This window comes from Balaenoptera physalus, assembly GCF_965194825.1.
Source record: "Balaenoptera physalus genome assembly, chromosome: 8".
Classification (NCBI taxonomy): Eukaryota; Metazoa; Chordata; class Mammalia; order Artiodactyla; family Balaenopteridae; genus Balaenoptera; species Balaenoptera physalus.
The window spans coordinates 85,120,483-85,139,069 of record NC_138887.1 but is presented as its reverse complement, the minus strand read 5'-3'; the positions used below and the strand labels follow the sequence as shown (position 1 = coordinate 85,139,069).

At 35.4% G+C, this 18,587-nt stretch overlaps 1 long non-coding RNA gene and 1 pseudogene across 2 annotated transcripts in view; one reads left to right on the top strand and one right to left on the bottom strand.

The window, feature by feature from the left end:
* LOC309665755 overlaps positions 1-18,587 on the bottom strand; it is a 120,901-nt gene that overhangs the window by 62,585 nt on the left and 39,729 nt on the right. The gene's annotated exons all lie outside the window — the stretch shown is intronic.
* LOC309665719 (ubiquitin-ribosomal protein eS31 fusion protein pseudogene) lies at positions 12,179-12,710 on the top strand (annotated as a pseudogene). Its single transcript has one exon. The product of its transcript is annotated as a ubiquitin-ribosomal protein eS31 fusion protein pseudogene (transcript).

Below are 18,587 nucleotides of genomic sequence, written 5' to 3'. Positions count from 1 at the left end.
GTAAAAGAATGAAATTAGAACACTCCCTAACACCATACACAAAAATAAACTCAAAATGGATTAAAGACCTAAATGTAAGGCTAGACACTATAAAACTCTTAGAGGAAAACATAGGCAGAACACTCTATGACATAAATCACAGCAAGATCCTTTTTGACCCACCTCCTAGAGAAATGGAAATAAAAACAAAAATAAACAAATGGGACCTAATGAAACTTCAAAGCTTTTGCACTGCAAAGGAAACCACAAACAAGATGAAAAGACAACTCTCAAAATGGGAGAAAATATTTGCAAATGAAGTAACTGTCAAAGGATCAATCTGAAAAATTTACAAGCAGCTCATGCAGCTCAATATCAAAAAAACAAACAACCCAATCCAAAAATGGGCAGAAGACCTAAATAGACAGTTCTCCAAAGAAGATATACAGATTGCCAGCAAACACATGAAAGAATGTTCAACATCACTAATCATTAGAGAAATGCAAATCAAATCTACAATGAAGTATCACCTCACACCAGTCAGAATGGCCATCATCAAAACATCTATAAACAATAAATGCTGGAGAGGGTGTGGAGAAAAGGGAACCCTCTTGCACTGTTGGTGGGAATGTAAATTGATACAGCCACTATGGAGAACAGTATGGAGGTTCCTTAAAATCTAAAAATAGAACTACCATACAACCCAGCAATCCCACTACTGGGCATATACCCTGAGAAAACCATAATTCAAAAGGAGTCATGTACCACAATGTTTACTGAAGCTCTATTTACAATAGCAAGGACATGGAAGCAACCCTAGTGTCCATCGTCAGGTGAATTGATAAAGAAGACGTGGTGCATATATACAATGGAATATTATTCAGCCATAGAAAGAAATGAAATTGAGTTATTTGTAGTTAGGTGGATGGACCTAGAGACTGTCATACAAAGCAAAATGTCAGAAAGAGAAAACACATACCGTATGGTTACACATATATATGGAATCTAAAAAAAAAAGAAAAATGGTTCTGAAGAACCTAGGGACAGGACAGGAATAAAGATGCAAATATAGAGAATGGACTTGAGGACACAGGGAGGGGGAAGGGTAAGCTGGGACGAAGTGAGAGTGGCATGGACATATATACACTACCAAATGTAAAATAGCTAGCTAGTGGGAAGCAGCCACATAGCACAGGGAGATCAGCTGGGTGCTTTGTGACCACCTAGAGGGGTGGGATAGGGAGGGTGTGAGGGAGACACAAGAGGGAGGAAATATGGGGATATATGTATATGTATAGCTGATTCACTTTGTTATAAAGCAGAAACTAACACACCATTGTAAAGCAATTATACTCCAATAAATGTGTTTAAAAATTTGTTTTCAGGTATCTACTAGAGAAAGAAAAATGATGCACTTGTGAGAACTGTTCATTATTTGCTTCAACCTAGCTTCATATAACACAGGCTTGTCTTGAACAATCTCACATTTTGCAAAATTGAGCACTAAAAGTAACAAGACTCGGGGAAAAATAGAACTGGGTCTGTATTGGAACTTTGTGACCAGAGCACTAACATAAACAATTATACCCCTAATAAAGGAACCTAGTAAAGTTAAATCTCTACTAGCATCACTGTCAGAAAACTCTTTGCAATGTTTTACCTGTGCTTCCTTCTTCCAGATATAGATCCTAGAAGGCATACACTGCTGATAAAGACTTTTCATCAGAATTCTTTTTTTACTACATTATTTTAATTCATGGTGAAATGTCTCCACATCTGCATTTCCCCAGACAGCTGAACATAGTGGAAAGCCTAGCAATTCTTGAAGCAAATAAACAGCTACTTTTTGCTCTAAAGGAAGGCACTTTGGAGATTTTCTGCCTTTTTTTTTTTTTTTTTTTTAAGCTCTTTATGTATTGCAAAAGTGGTCTTTTTAATTTTGAGAAGCTTGCCACTGATTGCTTCAAAACAGTAACAGGCTGGACATAATTGTGCATGAACCAACATAACCTCCACATCATACTTATAGTATGTTTTAATTTACAAATCAAATCAAAGAAAGACTGCAGAAGAACCAACTATAGTACCAGCTATTACAAACCCTGGGAATCTTATTTCTTCAGGTGCTTTTCAACAGTCAACAGAACAGAGACCCCCTCAAGGACACAGGGGTTCATGGGCTAATGGCACTCACTCCTCAAAAAAACAGAATATACTTAGAAAGTCTTTGAGATGAGTAGAGGACATTTTAAATTTTTATTTATTTAAAATTTACACACCACTTATTTCCAAAAATGACTTTTGGTAACTGCCAGAGAGGAAGGGACCCATGCCAAAGAGAATTTCATGCTTTTTGTTTGTCATAACATATAAATCAGACATAATGTCTACCTAAATTTTAGTGGCTCCAAATGGATTGAGAGCTTAGTGATTAAGAACACGGATTTTGGACCCAAGCAAAGCTAGGTTTGAATCTTGGCATGTCACTCACTAGTTGTGTGACATTAAATTAGTTCCCTTCTCCAAGTCGTGGTTCCTTCCTCTGTGAAATGAGGTTAATAACATCTGACACATTTTCATGAGAGCTGGGTAAGATAGCATATGTAAAGCAACACAACACATGATAACTAAAAACCTTTTTTAAAAATGATTATTATTTTGTCTTTTGTCAAGAGTAGATCTTTTTCACTGCAATCGTATATCTAAGCATTATCTATCTACATTTTATATGGTTTCAAAATTGTTAATTTACAGAAGAAATTTATTTTTAAGCTTCTATAGGCCCTATTTATTTTTGAAATGCTAGCCCAAACTTATAATATACCCTGGCATCCTTTAGTAGTACTGAAGGTCATTGAAATCACATCACAGTTATTGTGAATCCAGACAAGTAAAAGTGAAATGTCAAGAACTAAAAGTAATGCAGGGAACTCACTTTGTTTAGTCAATAAAAGTGATTGGACCTGGTTATCTTTCCTGCCTCTTTCATTAGCCCAGGAGACAGTTGGAGGTTATAACTTAAGCTGTTTCTAAAACAAGATAAAAGAAAGAACCTCTTTCTGAGTATTAATATTTTAACAGCCAGTTGATAAACCTAGCTTTCTAAGTGCATGTTTGAGAAAAATAAAAGGAACATGGATGTTGGTCAAACTTTTTTTTTTTTTTTTACTCTTGATTAGTTTCAAACTGAAGCTGTTAGTAATGATCCTGGTTTGTCTGTGAGTCAGGAAAACACATCATAACCTGAAAAAATATATATGCTCCCTACTGGCCCGGTGCTAGATGGTGCCTCTTCAAATTGCTATCTGTCCTTCAGACTCTTGCTACTTAAATTGTCATCCCCAGACCAGCAGCAAGAATCACCTGGAGCTTGTTAGAAAGGCAAGATCTAGGATCCTACTCAGACATACTGAATCAGAATCTGCATTTTAACAAGATCCTGGGCTGATTCCGATGCATTTAAAATTTGAGAAGGCCTGCTTTATGTGTGTCTCTAACTTCAGTGCCTTTTCCTTCCCTTTATTCTCCTCCAAACAACAACCCAGAGTCCCCTACTAACACCTTGGTAATGTTTAATACAATTTCTACTGTAGTCCAATATATGTATTTCCCCCAAAATGCATGTTTTTCAAAATCATACTAAAGTAACAGGGTTGGTAGGAAAAATAGTGTTGGGAGATCATTCAAATTTTAATCTACTTGGTAACCAGAGGCTCTAACCAAAACCATAATTGGTACCTCCAGAGATAACTTGGACAGCTAGGCAGGCACTGAGCATGTTTGGAGGCTGCTTCAAGGACATTAAAAATTCACACCAAACAATAAAGTAGAAATGCTGGCTTACAGGTGCAGAGACAATGCAAATGGAAGTGGTGCTCTGGACAGGAGAATGAACAAACTGCCCAAAGGGGAAAGCTGGTTAAAGTAGGGGTTCAGCTTTCTGGAGAGGAATCCCCAGTGTAAGAGCTCATTTTCCATTGTCTTAAAATATAGCCAAAAGGACTCCTATCTGTGTGATATCCAAGCTAATGGATTTTTCTTTTCCTGCAGAAGTTTCTAATTATTGCCACACCAGCTCTTTGCCTAGAATTGGTCACATATGAACCAACCTAACTTCACCTTTATGTTGACATAATTCCCATATTTATAAATGACATCAAGATCATAGTCATTCTACAAACAGATATTCTGACACTATTATAGTCTTTCCTATAAGAGGAAAAACAAAATATCCCCCTGAACTAATTCTCACTAAGGTGTTACGGACTCATTCTAGGTGTATGTAAAAAAAGACCAATATACAATATTCAGAAACAAATTTTAGTGACGAAATTTCAGATATTTTAGAGAAGATGTATTTTAAAAGCGGTCCTTCTCAAAATCCTTTAAGCTACACAACACAAGCAAACACTTATACCCTGCTGTCGCCTTTCTTCCTTCCCTCCTTTATTCTTTTCTGCCTACTTTCCCTCAACTGTCATCTATGGAACATCACTACGTGCATGGCATTATGTTGGATGCTATAGATAAAAGACCTAATGGGAAGACCATTTTTAAGAAAAGTATTTAGAGATCAAGGAGAAAAACCACAAAAATTGATCAAAAGGATTTTTTTTTTATGAAATAAAAATCTGTACGGAAACATTAGAGGGAAAGAAGTTATTTATCCTGAATAGATTGCCAAGGGCTCACCTCATGAGCAACTACAAGTATTAGAAATACTATTTGATCAAGTAGGTTGTCCAGCAATTCTCAGGGATTCTGCAAAGAGAATAAAAAAGTGACTTAAAAACTGAGAAAAGGGGATTTGATTAGGTGTTTAAAGGACTATCCTAAAATGAGAGATAAAAAATGTTTTAATGGGGCATAATGCTTGAAGTGTGGAAAGGTCAAAGCTGGCAAACTTAGAAGGAGGGTTATTATCCAACAGAAAATTTTGTCCCATTTCTCCCAAATACATTTGATCTTGCTCTTCCAGGGCATTTGACAATAACTCGCTCACATGAAAGTGAGCAGTTATCATTTAGGCCATACAAAAATTACACAGCAGTTTGATCCACATGGGAATTCTGTCCTGATAAAGTAGAGGACAGCAATGTAATTCATTAGCACCTTAGTCCCTTGGTTGGTAGAACCTCCCCTTGTGTGTGACAGCATCACTATTATCTTTATCATCACTGTCACCACCCCGTCCATAGCAAACATTTATTACCGAATTCACTATGTGCCTGACATTCATTGCACTTAAGAGCTTCATTTGCATTCTCTGATCTAATTCTCACAAAGTAAGACTATCTCGTGCCAATGCCCACGTGGATTGGGAGGACACTGTGCAAGTGAGATTATAATACCTCAAGTCTCACTAAAATCGGTTAGCTGAAATCCTGCTACCTTCAGGCATTCCAAATCCTGGCCTTTTGACAAAGTTTCAGTTATGCAAGATGAAAAAGTCTGGAGATCTAATATACAGCAGTGTGACTATAGTTAACAATACAGTACTGTATCACTGAAATTTGCTAAGAGGGTAGATCTTAAGTGTTCTTAGCACCACAAAAAAAGAAGGAAGGAAGAAAGGAAGGGAGGGAGGGAGGGAGGGAGGGAAGAAAGAAGGAAGAAATTGGTACCTATGTTGGGTGATGGATATGTTAATTAGCTTAATTATGGTTATTTTACAATGTATATGTAAATCAAAGCATCAAATTGTAAAACTCAAATATACATTTTTTATTTTGTCAATTATATCTCACTAAAGCTGGGGGTGGGAAGGGGAAAGAAAGTAATTCCTGTTAGCCACAGGCTTTATAAGGATGAATAGCAATCCCTGACCTGAATTTCTCTCCTTCTGCCTTATAGTTAAGACTTTCTCTAAAGGGACTGGCAATGTGATTTCCTAAAAGATTTCCAGGTAGAGAAATTTCAGAATCTCTTCTGGTTTTCAATTCTATTCCTCTCTCTGGAGAATTGGGAAGTTGTCCTAGCTATTTTGCCTCACAAATTTGATTCATTTAATAAATTCTACTCTACAAAAACAAACAAAAAAACCAATTCTGGACTTCCGTTAATCATTTTAGGTATTTTAAAACCAATCTTACATAGGTAGATTTAAGGATACTTCTACCTTAATTTTGAGTATATCATAGATATGTATCAAATTTACAAACTTTTATTGCTGACAGAATAGTTTTGCATCTCTATGGGTGAACAGAAGGCTTTCCCTCAAGGCGCTAAACTTGGTTACCCTGCTAAAATAGTGGAAAAGACATTATTTTAACTGTTCTAGAGTCACAGGACACAAGATGTGCATATTCCTGCTAGAATCCCAAATTCAGGTTGCAGCTTCTCCATCATATGTCTTGTCTCTTTCACATCAAACAACCGCTTCTCCTCCTTAAGTGTGAGTTCACATATTGGGCCCTAGGCAATCTAGCACTTCTATTACCTGGGCTATAAGTGCCCTTTACATAATTCCAAAGCATTATACGTTTTCTAGATTGCCACTTCAATCTCTTCTGCCAAAATTGGGAAAATGTAGAAAGCGTATAGCTAACTAACTAACATACACACACACACAAACACATTTGTGTTCTTCATTTATGTGTGTGTATGTACACACAAAGTATATGTGTTTGTCTATGTGTGTTTGTGGTGTGTGTTTTATATGCATGTATATAATATAATGAGGGAGAGAATGAGACTAAGAAAAAATGAGAATAAGAGAAAGCAGTTTCTAAATTCTGTATCCAATATATTATTTAACTCTAACTCATATAACGTTCAATAGCTCTGCATCATAGTTACACATGATTTTAATATCTTAACTACCAAGATGAGTATCTTTCTAGTTTCACTATCGATCCCTTTCTTTACCCCAACAAAAATTAACTATTTTTAAGTGTTACCCATAATTACACTAGTCATTTTTATTCAGTGGAAATTCTAATATATCAATGTGTTACGCATTGCATTTTTGTATTTCATCAACAATGTTTTTTAGTTTTAATTTTTTTCCAGCTTATATGCTGCTTGAATATTTTAATTAAGTCTTGCCAATGATTTTTTTTTCACTTATTAAGAATACAGAGATGAAAGAGATTAGGTAGATTCACAGACTTTCTAAAAGTATGACTTAATTATAGAATAGGTATCAGTATCATGCTTTCTCTTACGAAAGAAGGTACATATCCTATGCAAATGCTCCTATAAAACATTAAAACACAAACATTAAAGTAAAAAAAATGAGCTTTGTAAGTTATACATTTTATTTTCTGTAATTTTTATAGCACATTTAATCTAGCAAATTATTCTTAAATAATGTTTGACTTCCTATTGGAGGTCATCGAGAGGATGTGACTGCTGGTTTGACCCGGATGTGAGCTGGACCCCAGCAATTGGAAGCTCCTCACCCCCTCCTCTGTTTTTGGAATGTATGTTCTGCTTGCCTACTGTGCCCAGGAGCTGCCCCCAGGATACAGCCTTGAGCTAGTGAGGTGGTGATGAAACTCTCTGGACTGGGTATGTGACTGAACCTGGTTAAGGCCTCGACATAAACTTTTAAGACTGTGGTGGACTGGCGTGGAGATCTACTTGTCTTGCAGCCTCGTAAGTTCCCTTGCTTGTTAAACCTGCCAGCCACCAATCTGGAGTGGTCTGTCTCCCTCCTTGGTCTCTCCCTGCCCTCTGTGTCCAGGGGCCATTTTCAGATCATACTTGGAAGCTCCTGAGGAGGTTGTGAAGTAACACTTTCAAAAAACCCAAGGTTTTCAGTAAGCCCCCAAATTATTGGTTGACAGATGTATTTAATTTAACCAACTTGGAAAATTTTCCAAAGGAATAAAATTCACTAATTTTGAGAAATAAAGCAGGACAAAATGTACAGTTATATTTTCTCTAATCATTTGTAAATAAAGTATCAGGACGAGGCTGGGTCTTAATCTACCCATTTTTAATATGTTAGAGTTTTGATGTAGAATAAAATGATTTACTTCCTTTCTGTTTTAATTTTTTTTTTCAAACAAACATAGTTAAAAAATAGGAAGAATTTAAGAGGTCAATTAATCCAACTTCTACCTAATGTTTAATGAATAACCTCTATAGCATCCCTTCAAGCAACAGATTCTGCTTGAAAATATTCAGTGAAAGAAAAATCACTTCTCTCTTAGATCTCTTGAGTTGATAATTTTTGTAAGATTTTCTTTTTAAAGAGCAGCATTCAAATTCCATGAAGACTACTCCAAGAACCCAGATCTTTCTCATAAATAGTGAGAGACAAAAATGTTTAAGTTATAGAGCTTAAGCTTGAGTAGAAATGTTTTCTAGCCATCTAAGTTAGAAAGGCATTGAATCTGATGGAGAGAGCTTGGTCTGGCTTGGTGATGAGTACCTAAACTCTGTATGTTACAGTTCTTTCATCTCTCAAATAGCCTTACTGTCATTTTGGGTTTATACAGACCAGACAAAAAATTTCTCATATTCTTTCTTAGATATTTAATCTCTATTTCCTTCAAAGCCGTGATCTGTACAACATGCACACATCTTTCCTTCCATTCTCTAGTTCCTAAGCCTCAGTTCCTCAAATGCCATTTCAGCAAGAGACCATGTTTGTCTTTCCTTAGGTTCTCCTCCTTTCTCAGGCCCCTAGCCATAATGTTGTGATTATTCTGGGCACAAGGACTCTTCCTTCTGTCCTCTTAACTCTTTCCATGAGTTGCTCCTTCCATAGGATAAATGATTGCCACATAGGATAAGTGATCAGTTACATCAAATGGAAAGTCTTTGTCCTCCCTCAGGTCTGGTCTTTTCCTGAGCTGTCTCCCCTAACTCTGATGAACAGAAATATTTTCAGAAAGATTTATCCTGCCTTTCCTTAGAGTCTTTAGGCAAATATTTATGACTTCCTTTTATTTCTATGTTTTCTGTTTAAACTCCCCCAAAGAAAGAAACAGGTTGGTTCAAATAGTGAGCAATCAGGAAAGCATGCCCTAATGAGGGAGATTCCTCATGTTACTACCTTATATGCCAGCCTCAAGACTGACCACTCTCAGCTCAGGGGTCCAGCCCTGGTCATAGCACCTGTAGCCCTCATGGTGAAATTCATGTCATGGATCACATGATGTGTATCATGTATCAAATGCTCTGACTTATAAAGTTAATGAACCCCTCAGAATAAGGGAGAGGCCATGTAACTGGCCAGTGGTTTGTTTGGCTTATTGAATATAAACATAACCACCAATAAAACAAGACAAGGAACTATCAGGCAACTTGCACATGAATTGTTATATGTCATAAGAGTTTAGAGCAATAGGAATATATTGCTTATTAAGCAATAAGCAATATATTCAGTCAAAAAAATATTCTTAGGTGGAAAAAATGACAACACAGGAAAGAGCAGTAGGGTGCAGGCAAAGGCATGAAAGCAGGCATGAGCAAGACAAGTGTGGGTGGCTGGAGGGGTTCGGCTGGATTGATTAGTTACTATAAGGGACTGCTAGGGCCCCAGGCATTCAGCTAATGGTTCTTATTCAAGCTTTAGGCCTCAACTAAAATGTACATCCTCACTCAGAATGGCCTTCTATGACTACCCATTCTAAAGGAGACTCATACGTTTTCCTCTCTTATACCATTCTGTTTTTTTCCTTGATAGCATTTATCAAATATTGAAAATTATTGATTTATTTTTTGTACTTATTTGTTTGGCATAGTGGTTAAGTATGTTGTTCTGGAGAGTGGTTGCCTGGATTTGAATACTGATTTTGCCACTCACATGCTTTGTGACCTTGGACAACCTTCTCTGTATCTTAGTTTCCTCATCCATATAGTAGAAATAAAAATACTGTTCCCCATTGGGTCATTTTGAAAGCAAAAAAAGTGATATACACTTTAAAAATATTTTATATGTTTATACATCTTTTAATATTTTTAAAAAATATAAACCCAATGTCTAGTATATTTCTTGGCACACGGTACACACTCAAAATTCGAATATGCTCAAGCTGGGAATTGCTTATAAGAACTACGGGGAACTGGATAAACAAAACTGACAGGACTTTAGCTAAATGAACTCAGAAAAAACAGAGAGAAGACTCAAATCACTAAAATCAGAAATGAAAGTGGAGACATTACTACCAATTATACAGAAAGAAAAAGGATTTTAAGCAAGTACTGTGAACAATTTTATGCCAGCAAATTGGATAACTTACACTAAACCGACAAATTCCTAGAAACAGAATCTATTTAGACTAAATCACAAAGAAATAGAATATCTGAATAGATCTACAACTAATAAGGAGAATGAATCAGTTATCATACATTTCCTGACAAAGAAAAGCCCTGGACCTGATGGTTTCACTGGTGAATTCTACCAATAATTTAAAGAAGAATTAACACCAGTACTTCTCATACTTTTCCAAAAAATTGAAGAGGAAGAAATAGTTTTTAACTCATTCTTTGAGGCCAGCATTACCCTAATACCAAAACCAGACAAAGATACTAGTAGAAAATAAAATTATAGACCAATATTCCTTTTGAACTTTTATATAAAAATCCTCAATAAAGTACTAGGAAACTGAAATCAGCAGCATATTAAAAGAATGATACACCAAGTGGGATTTATTCCTGGAATGAAAGGATGATTCAATTTACAAAACTCAATCAATGTAATACACCATATTAACAGAATGAAGGGAAAAAACCACAAGATCATGTCAACTGATACAAAGAATTTGACAAAATTCAACATCCTTTCATGATAAAAAAAAAATCAACAAATTAGGAATAGAAAGAAATGACCACATCATAATAAAAACCACACATGAAAACCATGCAACAATCATCGTATTCAATGATGAAAGACTGATAGCTTTTGCCCTAAGATTAGGAACGAGCCAAGGATGCCCACTTTTGTCGTTTCTATTCAAAAAAGTTCTGGAAGTTCCAGCCAGAGACACAAGAAAAAAAGTCATTCAAATCAGAAAGGAAGAAGTAAAATTATCTGTATTCACAGATGACATTATCATAAATGTAGAAAACGCTAAATATTGAGCAGAAAAAATGTTAAAACTAATAAATGAATTCATCGAAGTAGAAGGATACAAATACAACACACAGAAACCAGTTGCATTTCTATATACTAACAATGAACAATTGAAAAGGAAATTAAGGAAATTCCATTTACAATGGCCTTGAAAAGAATTAAATATTTAGAAATTAACCAAGTAAGACTTTTACAATGAAAATTACAAAACACTGCTGAAAGTAATTAAAGAAGACATAAATAAATGGAAAGAAATTCCATGTTCACAGGTAAGAAGATTTAATATTAATACTACCCAAAGTGATGTCAATACTACGCAAAGTAATCTACAGATTCAATGCAATCCCTATCAAAATTCCCATAAAATTTTTTGCAGAAAAACTTATCCTAAAATTCATATGTAATCTCAAGGGACCAAGACCATTCTATGGGGAAAGGAAAGCCTTTTCAACAAATGGTGCTGGGAAAAGTTGATATCCACATGCAAAAGAATGAGTTAGACCCTTACTTAACACCATATACAAAAATTAACTTAAAATGGATCAAAGACTTAAATGTAAGAGTTAAAATTTTAAAACTCTTTGAAGAAAACATAGGACAAAGTCTTTGCAACATTGGATTTGGCACTGATTGATTGGATATGACACTAAAGAGATAGGCAACAGAAGAAAAAATAGACAAATTGGACAACAAAAATTTAAAAATTTTGTGCATCAAGTGGCACTATCAACAGAGTGCCAGGCAACCTGCAGAATGGAAGAAAATATTTGCAAATCATATACATGGCAAGAGATTAATATCCCTTATCATATATAGAGAGAACTAAAACTCAATAACAACAAAAAAAAATTCAAAAATGGATAAAAAACTTGAAGAAACATTTCTCCAATGAAGATATACAAATGTCCAATAAACACATGAAAAGATGCTCAACATCACTACTCATTAGAGAAATGAAATATCAAAGCTGCAATGAAATACCATCTCACACCCATTAGGATGGCTACTATATACTATATGAACAAACAGAAAATAACACATGTTGGCAAGGATGTGGTGAAATTAGAACCCCTGTGCACTGTTGGTGGAAATGTAAAATAGTATAGCCACTGTGGAAAAATAACATGATTGTTCCTCAATGATTCAAAATAGAAATACAGCTTTTCGGATCCGCCATCTGCGGTAGCACCACCACCAATATGCAGATTTTCATGAAGACCCTGACGGGGAAGACCATCACTCTCGAGGTCGAACCCTCGGATACAATGGAAAACGTAAAGGCCAAGATCCAGGACAAGGAAGGAATTCCTCTTGACCGGCAAAGACTGATCTTTGCTGGCAAGCAACTGGAAGATGGACGTACTTTGTCTGACTACAACATTCAAAAGGAGTCCACTCTTCATCTTGTGTTGAGACTTCGTGGTGGCGCTAAGAAAAGGAAGAAGAAGTCTTACACCACTCCCAAGAAGATCAAGCATAAGAGAAAGAAAGTTAAGCTGGCTGTCCCAAAATACTATAAGGTGGATGAGAATGGCAAAATCAGTCGCCTTCGTCGGGAGTGCCCTTCAGATGAATGCGGTGCTGGAGATTTTATGGCCAGCCACTTTGACAGACATTATTGTGGCAAATGTTGTCTGACTTATTGTTTCAACAAACCAGAAGACAAGTGATTGTATATTGGTTAATAAAAGACATGAACTAATGAACTAAAAAAAAAAAAAAAAAAAAGAAATACAATATATTAGCAATCCCACTTCTGGGTATATGCCCAAAAGAACTAAAATCTGGGTCTCAAAGAGATAGTTGTATACCCATGTTCATAGCAGCAATATTCATAATAATAGCCAAAATGTGGAAGCAAACCAAGTGTTCACCTACAGATGATGGGTAAGTGAAATATGGTGTATATATATATATACAATGGAATATTATTCAACCTCAAGAAGGAAGAAACTTCTGATGTATGCTACAAGATGGATGAATCTTGTGAACGTTTTGCCAAGTAAAATAAGCCAGCCACAAAAAGACAAGTATTTTTTCATTCCACTATTATGAGGCGCTTAAAGTGTTTAAAATCATAGAGACAGAAAGTAGAATGGTGGTTTCCAGGGGCTGGGAGGAGAGGGGAATGGGGAGTTATTATTTACTAGGCATAGAGTTTCAGTTTTTCAGGATAAAATGTGTTCTGAAGATGGATAGTGGTGATGGTAGTACAACATTATTAATGTATTTAATATCACTGAAGTGTACACCTAAAAATGGTTAAGATGGTAAATTTTATATGTATTTTACCACACTAAAAGAAAATTGGAAAAAAATATGGTTGACCCTTGAACAACATGGATTTGAACTGCATGGATTCAATAGTAAATGTTTTTCAATTGTAAATACTACAGTATGACATGATCTGAGGTTGGTTGAATCTGTGGATGTGGAACTGTGGACATAGAGGAAACTCAGATACCAAGGGCTGGCTGTAAGTTTTATGAGGATTTTCAACTGCACAGAGGGTCGGCGTTCCTAACCCCTACGTTGTTCAAGGGTCAACTGTAGGTATTAAGTAACCCCAAGAGCAATAAGATATATTTAAATAACTAGGGAAAAGAAGACTACAGGGACCTGAATTTCACTCTGTTGAAATGAAACATGCAAATAACTTTTCTTTATGGCAAGGTACTGAAAATGCCACTATACTGAATGCTAGGCAGAGTATCATACTGAGAGCTGCTTCCAAGGACTAAAAGAGAGTGTGAGAGGAAGGTTATATATACTAAAATCTTTGCTCCACTCAAAGAGTAACACCAAACTCAGCTATTGCTGGGTAATATTTGTCCTAAGTGTTGATGAATAATGACACACTCGCTAGTAGAATATTAATATAATAGTTAAAATAACAATACTTATTCTGTCCTCTGTCCGCACACAAACTTAAATTTTCTAAGACTAGTTGCTCGCTTGCTCTCTTCTTCAAATTATAAATACTTAATATTTTAAGTTTAAAATATCTGAGTTATATATATGATATATTAACAGCTATATTACAATCACAGGCTCAATATTATATTTTTAATTTAGAGGAACCAAAATAGTAAAAATGAGAGATTATAGAATTACTCTTAAGGTGGTAAAATATCTAGTAGAGGTGTTAGGGGATTTGTTTTAATGGATAGGAAAGAGTTGTAATTTCTAGACAAATGGTGACATGAAATTGAGTGTAATTTAAGAACTTAAAGTGTACTTTAAAATGTTTTCAATAAATTTTAAAATGTTCTGAAAACATTCAGCTTACACTATTCACTTATTTAGAATATTTTATAGACCGACCACAGAGATACATATCAGTTCAAGCTTCCGCCAAGAGTACAGATATTTAAATTGGTTGTTTGAGAACTGATGAGACTTCATGGCTGGTGCAGTTTGAGCAGAAATTATGTTCATTATCGACCAAGAAGGCCCTCAGTTTAATGAAACTTAAACAAGCTTCTTCCTAACTCTAGGCCCCTGGCGATCCTGTTCTTAGAGCATTTACTTTAGAAGACTTGTCATTGTCAATTCTTTCTCTGCCCCTTTAAAAAATCTTCTTGCTATAACCCAGGAATGACTTTCTCTAAGACCTTGGGGCCAACTCTTGGAAATGTAATCATCTAGAATATAGTGCCCTTATTTCCCAGTTTCTGTGGGAGGATAGAAGCCTAATTTAGATGGGCACCAATTAGTTAACACCGATGATCTAATCATAAAGGAAACCATTTGCATATTTAATGCGGGGGACATATCCCATCATCAATCCCCCTCCTTCCTGTCCTCCAGTGCTTAAAGACACTCACATCATTTGTTTCAGGGGAGTTGAGTTCAGCTTCTATGCCCAAGTCCAAGAGCCAGAATAGTCTTCCTTGCTTGTTTAACTTTGTCCAATGAAATTTTTGCATTAACACTGTGAAAGATATGGTCCCAAACAGACCAAAAAAAAAAAAAAAAAAAAAAATCATTATCTGAACTGCAGTCATTACTATTGTCTAGTGATCAGCTGGCCTCAGGCATTCTCTTGTCAGTAAAAGCTTGTTTAAAAAGACCAACCTTATACAGCCTCCTCAAAAGTGAAAGGCTTATTAATTCAGTTGAAAGAAGGAAGGTGGAATCTCCATTCCAGTTCCAGATCCCAGGAGGGCTCCACAGGGGAGAAAGGGAAGCAAGGGAAGCAGCTCTCTTCCTGAGTGCACAGACCAGAAAAGAGAGGAACTCACTACGTCAGAGACTCTAATTTTCTACTTTAGTCCAACATATTTCCAGTGAATAACAATCCACAGAATAATGAGTTTGAACTACCTCCTGCAGGGCCAAAAAAAAAGAAATCCTTACTACTCAAGAAATAAATAATCTTCACATAAGACCTTAATCTTCAAAGGTAAGCACAATTATACAGAACTAAATATATTTTGAAGCAAAACCCTTTTTGTACTTTCTCATCGCTTTTTGTGTGGGTGATAATTTACTGACATATAATGAATAAAATGGATAAAAGAATATCGAGAGAAAATTGGACAGGTTGTTCAGATAACAAAAGACAATTCTGCCTTTCATTTTTTCTTATTCCTCAGTAGACTATAGATTTACTAAAGCTCCAGAATAGCCCTTGTTCTAGGAACTGCCTCTGCAGGTAGAGGGAAGTTGTGAATATATATGAACATAAAGGTACTGGTAAAATACATGAGGACAGAAGTTGTCAACTATTCCAAGTATCCATGCTTTACGTTAGCCATTAGTTTTTAAAACTACATGACAAAAAAGGTCTCATTAAAACAGAACTACTGTTGTCCTCTTATTAACTCAAGATAGAAATCACCCAACGGTGAATAATGGAAATTCATTACAAGAAAAGTATTCTGAAAAATTAAGCCGAAACAACTTGATGTGAGTGAGAGGACAGCATGATTCAGTCAAGAATATGGAGTTATATTTAAAATTTCCATGCAGCTGGAGGCAAAATTTTAAGGTAAAACCATTTAGCTTTTATCTAACTTTCCACCCTTTCTATTGAGCCTCTTCCCTCCTCCTGCTGCATCTGGGAAAGTCACAGCCCTGACCCCACTAGCTGGATATCTACACTTCATTTGGTACTTCTTATTGACTGTAGAACTCTCAAAAGCAAAAAATAAAATATCCAAAGTTTCTCTTTCAGGTCTTTGAAGGAGACTGTTTTATTTGGCGGGCACCCTTCCTGTGTACCTTAAATTTCCATAACTAGATCATTTCTGACTTCACCCATTTGTCATTAGATGTTTTATACAAAACTAAACAGCTTATAAGAGTGATTAACTCTAAAACTATTGATTAATCAGAAAACCATAATGATTATTGATAATATACTCTGGAACCCTGAGATGGTTATAACAATTAAAATGAAAGTAACAAATTTTAAAACATAAAACTTCAATACCATGTAAACTTTTAAGTGATTCCATTTTGAAAATAAACAAGCTAGTTTTCTCTTATGCTTAATCTACTTTGGGGAAGAAACGTACAGGAAATAAAAGAATTTTCCTTGATTTTTAAAGACCTGAAGATTGAAAGAGGTACCAAATAAAGAGACATTTCCCCTTGAATTACTCACAGTTTGAGGGACGATGGCAAATGCTCTACTATTTGAAGACAAGGTAGCAGTGGAATTCTAAATGTTGATTAGTGCTTCTTGTTAAAACGGACATCAGGTATAAACCTAAGATTTTGCTCCCAACCTTGCCATTTCTTCAAATTATGCTCGACTCTCATATTGGAAAAATTATGCTATTTTGGAAAATTCAAATGAAAGAAAAGGTAGGGAATGTACATATACAATCAAAAACATTTATCAGTTTACTTGGTGTGAAATATAACTAAAGCAAAGATTTATAATTGCATACATAGAAATTAGCTGATTAGTTATTTGTTAACTGCTTACCAAAAATATCACAGGGAAAGGTTTTTAAAAAATAATTCATCACTACAGAATTGGCTGTCAGTGAATACAATAATCTCTTTCAGCAGAACAACGCACTTATTAAAAAGTATAATTTGCTGTTTCATCATATCTTCTATCCACCATGGATTTGAATGCTAATCATTCATGGTTTGCTACTGTTGTTTGCAACACCTTTAAAATTCATTACAAACTATACTGAGATTGTAAACACCTGTATATTTCTGCATACATATGTATAGAAAATCAATATTGCTATGCTAAAGTATTTGAAAAAATATTACAACTATCTCAGCAGTTCTATTGATCCTTTACTACTTTGATTTCCCTTTATGGTATTTTTTATGTTTTTGCAATACAAGAAAATATATGGCCTCAGTTTACTAATCCCTCTTGTTGGGAGAAAGATAGTTCACCAAGTCAATTAAAGTTTCTTTCGGAAGGTATCTTCCAAAATGTAAAAAGTCTTTATCCAGATGCTAAAATGAGCAAATGAATATTTAACAAAATTTAACAGGTCCTTTCACAGGATCCCTCCTACACAGTCATTCTCAGGCTACAAAAAAAAAAAAAGAGAGAGAGAGAGTTTCCTTGGAGACAATACTGAATAAACCAACCAACATTCCTAAGTCTTTGAGTATTTTTCAAATGTTTTGGAAAATTATCATAGGAGTCTACGCAGCCTTCTTTCTGAGAGCAAAACATTGGCTAGCTCACAAATAATTTTGCCAACTTACGACTCTCTAAATGAGGGGCATTCATTCATTCCTTCACTCATTCATGTTAATCTAAGAACTCTTGATTGAAAAGAAATTTTAAGAGGACAGTGTGTACATCAGGTGAAAATAAACCCATTTTGGGATAAGAGCAGGAACCAAACTATTCCGATGTTCTCCTCCACTTGTTACAAGACACTGACTATAGGTATTTGAATACCAACCTTCTAAAAATATATAGTACAACTCACATTGTAAATTTTTCTGCTTGGTTTAAGAGAAAGAGAATAGGACATTGCATCAAATGACTTCATTTTTCATTCCAGTAAAACTTATTACCAATGTGACTCTGGGTAAATCTTTTACCTTCTGTTCATTGTCTCATCAGCAACATAAAGACAGCTTTGCCTACGCTGGGTAATTCCTGACATAGAGGTGACCCTCACAAATATTATTTTATTCTATATTTAAGGAAAAACAGTATCAATGTATAATTCTAAGGCACACTTCCAGTTTAACCTCAAAGTCTATTCGGAGTCAGGCAGAGCGTCTATTTCTATTTGGGTTGATCAGGGATGAACCTAGATGTCAGAAACATAATTTGCACAGTGTCATACAGGATGTATGGTAAATAGCAGCACCTAGACTTGCACCCATTTTCCTGACATAAACCTGGAACACTGCCATGATTCTGTTACTTAGTTAAATGGCCATATAATGGTGCTAATGGGGTTCTGTAAATCATCCCAAATCTAAATTATCTGCCTAGTTCTTTATTTTTGTCCACATCAAACAAGTGGCATATTCACTGTTTGGGGGCAGAGCTACTTTCTCTACCTAAGCAACACTGCTATAGTGACTCTTTCAGTCTCATAATAGTTAGGTAAATATTCACATATGTTCTCAG